This window comes from Monodon monoceros, unplaced genomic scaffold (assembly GCF_005190385.1).
Source record: "Monodon monoceros isolate NGI ecotype Baffin Bay Population unplaced genomic scaffold, NGI_Narwhal_1 Super_Scaffold_16, whole genome shotgun sequence".
Lineage (NCBI taxonomy): Eukaryota > Metazoa > Chordata > Mammalia > Artiodactyla > Monodontidae > Monodon > Monodon monoceros.
Window position 1 is genome coordinate 81,005,337 of NW_021703772.1, and position 12,567 is coordinate 81,017,903.

At 42.6% G+C, this 12,567-nt stretch overlaps 1 protein-coding gene across 1 annotated transcript in view; it reads right to left on the reverse strand.

The window, feature by feature from the left end:
* Positions 1 to 5,972: 5,972 nt before the first annotated feature.
* KIF5C (kinesin family member 5C) overlaps positions 5,973 to 12,567 on the reverse strand; it is a 164,198-nt gene continuing 157,603 nt past the window's right edge. Inside the window, exon 26 of the mRNA XM_029225565.1 lies at positions 5,973 to 7,802. The gene's annotated coding sequence lies outside the window, so the exon portion shown is untranslated. The remainder of the gene's footprint in view (positions 7,803 to 12,567) is intronic.

A 12,567-nucleotide genomic window follows, 5' to 3' on the forward strand; every position in this document is an offset into this window, starting at 1 on the left:
AACAGGGCTTCCCTGGTGGCGCAGTGGTTGAGGGTCCGTCTGCCGATGCAGGGGACACGGGTTCGTGCCCCGGTCCGGGAAGATCCCACATGCCGCGGAGCGGCTGGGCCCGTGAGCCATGGCCGCTGTGCCTGCGCGTCCGGAGCCTGTGCTCCGCAACGGGAGAGGCCAGAACAGTGAGAGGCCCGCGTACCGCAAGAAACAAACAAACAAAAAAAACAAGGCAACAGGCCCCAAATGGAGTCACTTATGCTAAGCCCCATGTCACCAAACCGAGACGAGACTGAATTACAGTTTCGGCTCTCCCAGAAATGAAATCTTCAACCAGGCAATAGGGAATCGCCTGATAGGCGCTGGTTAGGTCATCTGCCTTACAGACCCCTGACATTCCCTAAAGGAAACTGACCTTGCAATAACCAACCTGCTTTTTGCCTCTTTGTTCCTGCCTATAAAAGTCTTTCATTTTGTACAGCTCCTCGGAGCTTCTTTCTATCTGCTAGATTGGATGCTGCCCAATTCATGAATCACTGAATAAAGCCAAATAAAATCTTTAAGATTTACTCCGTTGAATTTTATTTTTCAATCTAACAATCCCTTACATTTGAGTAGCACTTTTATAAGATGCTTGCACACAATTTCTCATCTGATCCTAACAACAAACCAAAGAGTGGAGGACAGTGGGCTACAAATCTCCATAATTCAGGTATGGAGATGAGGTCATTGAGATGCTACACAGTTAAACAACTTGACCACATCCCACGGTTGGTCCATGGGAAGTAAGAAGAGTCAGATCCAGGTCCCAAGTCCATCATTCTTTCCATTTAGGATGACTGAGTAGCATCACTGCTTGATGGCCAGTGCTCCAGGGGTATTTTGCCACTGTGTACATGTCTCAGAAGGGGGCATTGCAGGGCAGCAAGGACGCCTGGGCTGCTGGTTGGGGTCTGGCTTGCAGGCAGCCAGGTTGCCACTAGCTGAAGGAATTAGCATCCCGTGACCTAGACACACCTACCACCAGCCTGTCCCTCCCAACCCTGCAGTAGCCCATCAGAAGCATCCTCAGACAGGTGAAGCACAGGTAATGGGAGTCTGCGGTAAAGTGGGGGGCTCAGGGCGAACCCCACTTGTGCTGTTCCTGCCCCTTTCTGTAGTTGGACATGCACATGCATGTGTGGTATGATTGGCATGTTTACTTTTTCTAAAACTTAAAGCACTGAAGTGAGATCCTATTAATCATTATGACAGGGCTGGAGGTTAGGTATGGGGCAGCTATTATCAGCACAGCTCCCTGAGAGTCTTCTCCGAGGCCTCACACAGATCTGGGTGAGATAAGGGAACCCACCCAGTGCCCCCTCAGACTCTCCCTTAGAGCCGGCTCAGCTGGGACAAGAGAACCCTGCTTTATTTTTAGCTTGAGAAACTGAGGAATATAGGTTATACATTTTAAAATGCAAGCAGAGAAAATTAGTGTCCTAAAGAGAAAAAAACGTCAACATGGATAAGTGAAATTCTTACTACACAGTTTGAAAACCGTGACACAAGTGATTGCTGCACTTTCTAAGTGTCCACTATGTATGAAAAAGATTCTAAGCACTGCGCTCCTGCAGGCAGCCTTCCTCCAGAAGCCCTGCAGTTGTATGTTGTCAGGCCCCCCTGCTGTGAGGCATCTCATTATTTCGATGATTCTTTCCTAGATGCTTTTGATTGCTTAAAGTAATTCAAAAAACAAGAAGGTCTCGGATTCCTATGAAAGGAGAAAACACTGAAAAGTTGCAAAGGAAGAACACTGTATGAATTCTTTACAAAAGGATTTTTGAGGCTGCTTGCTGGTTATCACTACACACACACACACACACACACACACACACACACACGCAGCACTGTTCTGAGCAGCAGTGTTACTAGCTGTGGAGAGCACACACCTTAGGACCAGTCTTCCCGGGTTTCAATCTTGGCTTCTCCTCCCAGCTGTGAGACCTTGGGCAAGTTAACTAACCTCTCTGTGCCCGTTTACTCCCTGCTAAAGTGGAGACAATGGTGCCTACCTCATGGAGTTATCAGGAGGATTAGATGGACTAATACATGTAAAGCACGTAATACAGTGTCTGGCACACCACCAGGATAGTCTCTCACCTTAATGCACTGCCTACTGCAGCTTTCCAAGCATTACGAGGTTCTGGTGCTGGTACACGTCATCGGGAGCAAGTCTGCCAATTTCTCTCATTTCGGGTATACATTCTGAAGGAGTAAATTATCTTTTTAGGTGAATTTTTTGAAAAGCTATCGTACGAGAATGATTTGCAGTCTGGTCACGTGGAGGAGCGAGGGTCTGAAGGGTCCCAGAAAGAGAGAGGGGCTCCAAACAGAACCTCCGTCAGCGCTGGGGAAGCAAAGCAGGTGGAGGAGTCCAGGCTTTGCATCCATGGTGCATCACAAGTGGAAAGATCCACAGGGATTACCTGCAAGTCTTTTATTTTGAGCCCAGCTAACCACACAGAAATCGGTGTTTTCTCTGCAGATTGGCTGAAGAACCACCAAATGCCAAAGGGAAAGTAAAAATCCCATGGCTCAGGATGCATTTGTTAAGCCCACATATTTTCATCTGATGTGTCATCCGAGAGATCCCTCCCACTCCTGTTCAATTTATTATGTACATGAGACAAATCACGAGATATAACCTGTCACAAATGCTAGAATTAAACCTGCAAATACACATATCACCGGTAATCGCCTCGGCAGATTATAGCTTCCATTCCACGTTCTACCACAGTTGCTCTAGCTCTGTAGTACTTCCAAGGCATAGCCCGAGCACCGTTCAGAGCTCAATAGAACAGGAAACCTCGGGAAAGGCTCACAGGAACCCGGGGAACAGTGGGTGTTAGTGCAGACCTACTGCACTGCAGAGCTGCTTGTCCTGGAACCTATAGGGTCACTTCTCAAGTGATACTGAAATGTGCTTTGTCATCAGGTCCTTTCAAAGGACTGCTTTCCCATCTTAAATAAAGAGGCTTCAGCCTAAATATTCATCCACGATGTTTGAAGTTTTACTACCTAAGTCATCTTTAACAATCTGATATTTGGTAACTGCCTCTTCCAAGTTCTTTGGAGAATAACAAATTCAAGGAGATAGATAAGACATCATAAAAGCACATGATCTGCAGTGTCCCCAATTCCACTTATAAGATCTTTATTTGGCATCCATCTTTCCACTTTTAATTGATGCCGGCAGTCTACTGTCTGGCTCCCATGCAACATTAACCAAACCAAGAACGAGAATGAGGGTGTTTTACATACACAAGGCCGTGCGTGGCCACAGGATTTCAGTGACCTGAGGTAGGGAAGTCTCCTTGCTAAGAGAGCAGATAAAAGTAATCCTGTGTCCCGCCATTTGTTATTCTCCAACGGCTTCACACTCTGGCATCCTCTCACAAGATCTCAGACCTGTATGTTAATAGTAATAATCAGTAAGCTAGACGGGAATACAAACACCCCAACACTTCTCAAAAGATGCCAATAACCTTTCAATATACGCAGAGGTCCAAGGCATTAGTTGAAGAATGCCAATGAGCTAAAACATATTATTAGAATAAGTGCCTTTCTTGGACAAGAAGAAATTCAGAAATTCAGCTAATGCACTGCTCTATTGTACCTTAACTCGATCCTACTTTTTAAAAAGTTAAAAGACACTTATTGACATAGGCGGCTGCCTTTTCAGGGCTGAAGGAACAAATGTCAGGTTTTCTTGGGTCCTCAATGAAGGAAAAATTTAAATACAGATATTCAAGCAAAGTAAAAGACAGAAAGGTCACGGTTGACCTTGCTCAGGCTTTGAATTCAAGCAGCTGCTCACTGAAATGAACTCCTTCAAGGCCAGAAAAAGGCCCATCCTCACAATGGCATTGAGGCCTTCAAGGAGAGTGCCTTTAAGATGACTAAGAAAAAACAGACCAGCCAAAGTTTAATTCAATTTTATTTTCCACTTTTAGTATTTTTCAAATTATACAACATGCAGTCCGCCAGAGTATCCATACATCTTCATTTCAGAATCTAGAAGATAACCAAAATTTTCCATGGGCCACGGAAGGGTTACTCCAGATCTTTTGTTACATGTACTATATTACAGCATCGTTACTTGGTATAAACTGCCCTTCTCCCCCTCACACCACCAAAACAAGTTAGTCCACAATTTTGTTTTAATGAAAGCTACTGTACAGATACACAGAGCCCAGAGAACATACACCTGCAGTACACACGACATACTTTACAAACTAGACATGTATAATTCTACAGAGTGCCCTATTCCCCTTATATCTGCACATGGTGAAAAGTATTTTAAACTGATGGACAATTTGTAAATGTGTAAGCAGACTTCACGGAGCGGTACTGCCTTCGGCTGTTCCCTGACCCTTATTCAATACTTTCTAAAAAGTCTATAAACTGTTATTGTTCAATGAAGGCATTTTAGACTGGGATGGTTCCTTTAGCTTGCTCACAATATGCGGGTGAGACAATCTATAAGTGAAATCCTCCGGGTCCCCCGCCTCCTGCCCCCTGCCAACAAACAACTTCCCTAATGTGTCATAAAGCCAGAGTCTAAATGTTTTCCACCTTGCTTAAAAAATACACTTCAAAGAGGGGGCTGTTAAGAATTTTTATTTGCTTTCGGTTATTCCTCTAGGAAAGGAGAGGTAATAATCCCCCCATGCGTCTTGCTGATGGCTTAGTCTGGCTTTGGATAGGAATATCACGCCCTCATGGGAAGGTAGGGCTTCCAAAAACTCTCTAGATGCTACATTCTAGACAGACGTTTTTATTTCTTCACTTATCCCAATATTTCTACAAATTCTAATTTTTTTAATCATATGATACTATTTCCTTTAAAAGTCTTAATCCACACTTATTTTTCTCCCTACTACCTGCCATTCCACATGGCAGACTGTAAAACATTGGAAGAGATGATGCATTTAAACAGAATTCTCCAGTTATTGACCAAAACACGCTTGGCGTTAATATATTTTAGTCTCTGACCATACATGTTGATATGGCAAACAGCATTCCTCTAATTTAACAAGCCACCATCCTGCAGGGAGACATTATTTTTAGAAATCATCTGGTTATTCCCTTTTAGCATCAAAGAGTAAACTTTCAAGAAGTAGCATGAAATATAAAATTATTCAGAGAGGAGAAACACACACACACAAGCACACACACACTAGCAAAAAGCAGCATACAACCGCAAGTATAATCATAGGCTCAGCCATTCACAAATGTGGTTTTTACACCTGGAGTACAAATGTAAAGGAACAATAGCCTAAAAAAGTGAAAATTGCATAAATGTGGCTTTTAACAAAAGAGGCCTACAGAATATGTGGTCCTGATATTGCCTTATTAAACAAAGTAATATTAGGGATCCATTTGAATATACTGTATAATCCATTCCCATGATCTGCCTACCTTTTAGTCACAGTGTAGGAAAATTAGTTTAGAGGTCCTATAAAGATTGAAGCTAGGTGAACTGACTGGCTGATCAGCAGCTAGCAGAATTATCTTTAAGAGACATCAAAGCCAACTTTCTCTGTGAATAAAAGTAAACTGAATTTTGTGAGTCCCTTATAGAGATCAAGAAATATGGAACTACAAGTGAATGTTTCTTTTTGAAACATGAAAGGGCCAAACACTTCTTTAGAATTAGAAAAGGAGTGCCCAGGGAAAACTTACTTCGGAAAAAATCTAAAATAATCTGTTAACAAGAGAGCCTGAAGGAAAGAATTCCTAACCTTTGTTCAATTTCCAACTATGGAGTTATTACACAGTTGCAATAACAGACAGCAGTGGTATGACCATTTATTATTTGGCGATCCTCTCAAAGGCCGGTTTTAACTTCTAATATAAGAGGCAAACATCTTAACAGCAAGGTTATAATCTATGGTATATGTTATTACCTGATAAGGTTTGCAAAGCCTGCCCTACAAGGATCCTTCTGTCAGACGGCAAATAGCATTGGAGCAGTTATGTTGGGCGAGCATTAGCGACAATGTAAAAAAAATCAGACAGAATTTTTAAAACGTAAATGAATGCAAAATTGTCATTTTTACTAAATAAATACGTCAGTAGAATCCGTCCTCTTCTCTCTACTTACTAGCTGCCCCCCCCCAAAAAAACCCACACATAAACAAAGTGCAACATTTAACAAATAAATTAAGTCAAAGCAGCTTTGCTTGGTTAGGGAAATTTTATACAAGAAAAGTCTACAAGTCAATTCAGTCTTTAGTGCTTTATCCACAGACACACAAACGCACAGACACACACAAACGCACAGACACACACACTTGAACTATCTTTCACCCACCAGCAATGAGAAAGCGCAACGTCTCTTCTGGCAAAATTTCATTCCAGTGGTGACAGCAGCAGGGACAGTACCAGCTCACTCATCCTGGGCTGACACAACCATAGGATGGGTGCTTTCACTGAGACTGGTTTGGTTATCACTGACTTAACCCTCAAACTTATCAAAACAAGTAGTTAACCCTCAAATTTATCAAAACAAGTAGCAGCACACAAGACTAACTTAATTGAATCCTTGTCAGTTTCCCTGAAAACTTTACTACTTGGAATTCAATCATTTTAATACGCACAACTGGAAATAAGAGTTGATTCAGCTTTAGATTCATGTATTTGAATAAAATAGCCGAACGTAAAAAATCCGTCCACGCTGATTTCTTCTAATTCTGCCTAAGAGGAAACCTATCTATTTGATGCCAAGGAGAGAACTCAACTAAGTGGTCGGCAAGGATGGGTTAATGTAACAAATTATTCATGGCAACTTATTCATAGGCACAAGGATATGTCAATTGCTTTCCCCCTAGGGCTTCCTTTTTCAACTGCTGGAATGATCCTGGATTTCGTCAGCGATACCCCCACCAGGCTCAAGATGGTTCCGTAGAGAAAGAGGCCATCCCTGATGCAAGCTCCAGTAGGATGAGGGAAGAGGAAGCAAGGAGGGGGGCAGCCGCATTTCCACTCATCCAACTTTGCAGCATTTTCAACACTTCTGAAGGAATGATGTTCTACCTGGGCCGGCTGAGACTAGTCACTGCAGGTTCAATAGCAAGCAGCTCAGAGGTGAATGCTATCACTTTTCGCATTTACACAGATGTGTCTGAGTGAACAATTTCTACATTGCTACTGTCAGATTGTTTTTCTGCCTCGAAGAAATTTGCTTTGCATTTTAACGGGTGCCATACTAAAAGGTGTATTTTACAGATCCAAAGATGCGACCAGGGTATTCAAAATGCGTCTTTGGGGTGATTTGTATTGGAAAAGCGTCCAGAATGAAAATTTTGCGCCCTATAGCAGCACTTCTGTGTTCGCTAAAAATATAAAGTAATGTGTTTATTTTACAGGAAACCAGACAGTTGCGGTGGCGAAGCAGAAGCTGCTGCCTCCACGGCACTTGGTTGTTCCCCTCCAGGGAATGGTATTTGCTGGGACGTGGCTGCAGAGAAGGAGTCTCCAAGGACCACCCAGGGACCACCCAATGCCCCGAGCCCGGGGCCACAGCAACAGATCCCAGGAGTAAGTGGATCTTCTGTAATCGCCCCCTTCAGATTTCTCGGGAAGAGAAAAGTCCAAGCACACATCTGTACACAGAAACTCTACACAGCTCAAATATCTGAAACTGGTGTACTGCAGACGGCTGGGGTGAGCAAGTGTAAAAGAAAATGGAAATTGTGTAGGAGGGAAAAAAAGTAAAGGAATTGGTGATTAATGTAGTCCTTGACATGCTACGTGGAGAGTCGTATCTGTTGAAAGAGAACCAAAGAGAGAACACAGGAGTTAGAGAACACAATGGAAATTCACTCCTCAGGAAGAAAAACAAAAAAACTTTTAATTTTAGATATTTAGACCAGAGCTGTCCCCATAGAAATACCATGTGAGCCACACATTTAATTTTCAATGTTCAAGTGGCCACATTAAGCAGTGAAAAGCAACGGGTAAGATTAAGTTTAATAATACATTTTATTTAACCCAATATACTCAATATTATCATTTCAACACGTAATCAAGTAGTAGGGATTGAGATATTTTCCATTACAATATTGCTACTAAGATAGTTCACAGTCTTTTTTCCCCCAATGTTTGCCATCTGGTGTGTAGTCTTCAGTTCCCACACATCTCAGTGTGGACTTGGCCACACTTCAAGTGCTCAGTGGTCACATGTGGCTAGTGGCTAGCCTACTGGACAGTACAGCCTCCTATTTGCTGCTTTTGCTCTAAGTATTTAGCCCTGACAGCTGTCTCTTCCCAAAGCCATGCCTATTGAAACTATAGATGTTTGGAGAAACATAACACATTTTCTCATTCCTCCAGGGAACCCAAACATCCTTTCTCACTTGTCAGCACTTTAAGATACCCAGGCAGGTCAGACACACCCCCTCAGCCAGGCTCTCTCAAGAAGGAGGCTCCCAGTCCTGAAAGGTGTGTTTCACCTCCCCAGTGTGATGACGTTACTCAGTAGGGCACCCCCCATGATTTCACTCCACGTCCCACCAGATGTTCACCTGATCACCGTCAAGTCTCCAGGATGAAAGGCGACTAGTCCTGACTCAGAGGCCAGCCCTTTATCAGCCTTTGGACCAACTCTAATGAACTCAACTTTCAGGAAGAAACGGAAAGGCTCAACTTCCTCACATCAGCTGGAAGCCCTGGGTCTGTCTGTAATCCTGCCTGTGGGTTATGTGCAGAGCTCATGGTGCTTCTGGGGTGGGGAGTGGGTGACAAGAGAGCTAGGTGGAGGCTCATCCTTGAGAAACACATGGGGACTGCTGGCACAGGAAATGTGACAGACACGAAGAAAAACCCATCTGCTCTTCTGATTTTAAAAAGAACTCCATACAGATATATAACGGAATATTACTCAGCCACAAACAAGAATGAAATTTTGCCATTTGCAACAACATGGATGGACTTGGAGGGCATTATGCTAAGTGAAACAATTCAGGCAGAGAAAGACAGATACTGTATGCTACCACTTATATGTGGAATCTAAAAAAATAAAACAAACTAGTGAATATAACAAAAAAGAAACACACTCATGGATATAGAGAACAAACTAGTGGTTATCAATGGCAGGGGAGGGAAGGGGAGAGGGGCAAGACAGGGGTAGGGGATTAAGAGGTACAAACTACTATGTATAACGTAAATAAGCTACAAGGATATATTGCACAGCACAGGGACTACAGCCAATATTTTATAAGAACAATAAATGGAGTATAATCTAGAAAAATTTTAAATAACTATGTTGTACACCTGAAACTAATGTCATATTGTAAATCAACTACACCTCAATAAAGAAAAGAACTCCAACTCAACAACTCATGCTGTTTTTGCCCCTAGAAGGCTTACATCCAAATTTAGTGCTTGACTGTGGTTCCTGCTACAGTGCTCCCTGAGCCCACCCCCTGGACTCAGGTTCCTGCTACAGTGCTCTCTCCCTCTCTAATTTTTTTTTGGCTTCACTCTCCTGATTTATGTGTTATAATACTGTAAACAATCTCACATATTTTTGTATAAATAAGCAGGGTATAAATTATAATAGAAAAATTTCAGAGTGTGGAAAGGGATTTTAAAAGTAGACAAAAGCAAAGTGGGTGAGGGAAAAAAAAGGAATAAAGAACAAAAATTGAGTAGAAAAAAAAAGAACACATTCCTTTTTAGAATACTACCTCTTCATGGAGCTCAATATCAAAAAAAAACCAACCCAATCCAAAAATGGGCAGAAGACCTAAATAGACATTTCTCCAAAGAAGATATACAGATTACCAACAAACACATGAAAGAATGCTCAACATCATTAATCGTTAGAGAAATGCAAATCAAAACTACAATGAGATATCATCTCACACCGTTCAGAAGGGCCATCAACCAAAAATCTAAAAACAATAAATGGTGGAGAGGATGTGGAGAAAAGGGAACACTCCTGCACTGTTGGTGGGAATGTAAATTGATACAGCCACTATGGAGAACAGTATGGAGGTTCCTTAAAAAACTACCAATAGAACTACCATACGACCCAGCAATCCCACTACTGGGAATATACCCTGAGAAAACCAGAATTCAAAAAGAGTCATGTACCAAAATGTTCATTGCAGCTCTATTTACAATAGCCAGGACATGGAAGCAACCTAAGTGTCCATCGATAGACGAATGGATAAAGAAGATGTGACACATGTATACAATGGAATATTTGTCAGCCATAAAAAGAAACAAAATTGAGTTATTTGTAGTGAGGTGGATGGACCTAGAGTTTGGCATACAGAGTGAAGTAAGTCAGAAAGAGAAAAACAAATACCGTATGCTAACACATATATATGGAATCTAAGAAAAAAAAATGGTTATGAAAAACCTAGGGGTAAGATGGGAATAAAGACACAGACCTACTAGAGAATGGACCTGAGGATATGGGGAGGGGAAGGGTAAGCTGTAACAAAGTGAGAGAGTGGCATGGACATATATACACTACCAAACGTAAAATAGATAGGTAGTGGGAAGCAGCGCATAGCACAGGGAGATCAGCTCGGTGCTTTGTGACCACCTGGAGGGGTGGGATAGGGAGGGTGGGAGGGCGGGAGACGCAAGAGGGAAGAGATATGGGAACATATGTGTATGTATAACTGATTCACTTTGTTATGAAGCAGAAACTAACACACTATTGTAAAGCAATTATATTCCAATAAAGATGTAAAAAAATAAAAATAAAAAAAGAATACTACCTTTTCCCCAACTCAAAAAATACATATTCAGGGAGCTCATCTGATGACTACCATTTCTTGCTCCAATAGTGCAATCACTTGCAATTACAAAGCTGCTCAATTAAAAATGGTAAAGCAACCTTATATTCCTGTCATTTTTAGAAGTCCCAGAGAGAGAGGGAGAGAGAGAGAGATTTGCCTTTGGGAGGAGCCTCTGTACTGTTTAGACTTTCTGGTGAGATTTTGTGCTTATTATTAGGACCAGAAATGAAAAACCTAAGAAAGCATAGTCCCAGTTGTCATTCAAATCCATTTTGAGCTGAAAACCAAGAGGCTCAGGAATGCTTTCTGCATACTCCCTTTGAAATGCCCATTTCACTGTCCTTCCAGGTTCATTTTTCCAAGCACAGGATCTCAGAATCACTTATGGCTCACCCTGGTCAGATGAGACAGCCGTCCTACACACCTGGAGGCAGGGAGGTGCGAGCCCCTACCTCAAATTGTAGGGTTGTGGCCTGACGTGATGACCGCAGCCAACCCATGCTGACAGCCAAGCGCTAGGCACACAGACTCAACGGGGTAGCCTCAACAGCTCCAGCCAACCACAAAGTGACACGATTTCCACAGAAGGCCTTTCATTGAAATCCCCCCTTCCCCCAACGTGTAAGATTCTGCACGTATTAGCTAATAGTTTGGAAGAAACAGGGGGCCACAAAGGAGGCCCAATCTGCTTAGTTTAACCACCTCCAGGAGCGCAAGAGAGAACTGAGACTTTGTGAGGGGCTCTGAAAGGAAAACACAGGAAACTCCACCAAGAAAACGTCCCTTATTATCTAGAGGTGCTTCTTTTTCATCCTGAGTTAAAGATCTTTACAGACATGTCTGCCAAAGCAGTCTTTCCAGCAGGCCCAAGAATGGATTTAACTAGGATATTCCCATCCATCCCCCAACCTTCTGGAAGTTCACCTCCTTTGACAAATTCTGGGGAGAAAATGGATATAATGTATAGAGGTAAATGGGTGAGCCCCTAGAAAAAACATTTCTGACTGTTCCAATCAAATAGACTGACCATCCAGAGAGGTTGGTGCATCTCAAGAACATTTAAAACCCAGTTCTGTTGACCTCCTTAGATGGTTTACAGGAGCCGCTCACTCTCCCAAAAGCAGGGTACTGAAACCAAGTGACCCGCTACTGGACTGTCCCTGGGCCTCCGCCCAACTGGAGATGGTAATGCAGAGTGGCAATGTGTGACTGACTGAGAAGGAAAGAAAATCACCTTTCTTTAGAAGGGATGGGGAAGGTTGAAGAAAGAAGCTAATTTTATGTGGGTTTGCAAGAAGTAGTCAGAGGTGTTCTCCCCCCAACCTTGGCTTTTGCAATTGCCTGCAGTGGACTTTACGCTTAATCCAAACAGTACATAGTTTTATCTTTCCTTTGCCTTTCTACAATTCAATCCCCACATTATAAGAATTACCAACTGTACTGGACATATCATTGCTGAACAGAAGTGGATTTATCCTACGGGAGCATTCGTGCAATCTACTGTAGAGAGACAATTTTACTTGCTCTGAATTCATAACTCTGAGAACCATGCCATTAAGGTGAATTAGGTCCAGTAGCTGACTGCGCTGGAAATGAAGTAAGGGTCCCTCTGTGATCCCTCCCGTTGAATTCACAATGCCAGTTTCTAAGTCCCATCCCAGGTCCCACCAGTGCCCGTCTGCAGTCATTTCTTTCCTCTCTTCCTGAGGTCCTGCTTCGTCTACTCCTTTTAGGCCTGTCCCCATGAAACCACCATAACACTGGAGAATATTTG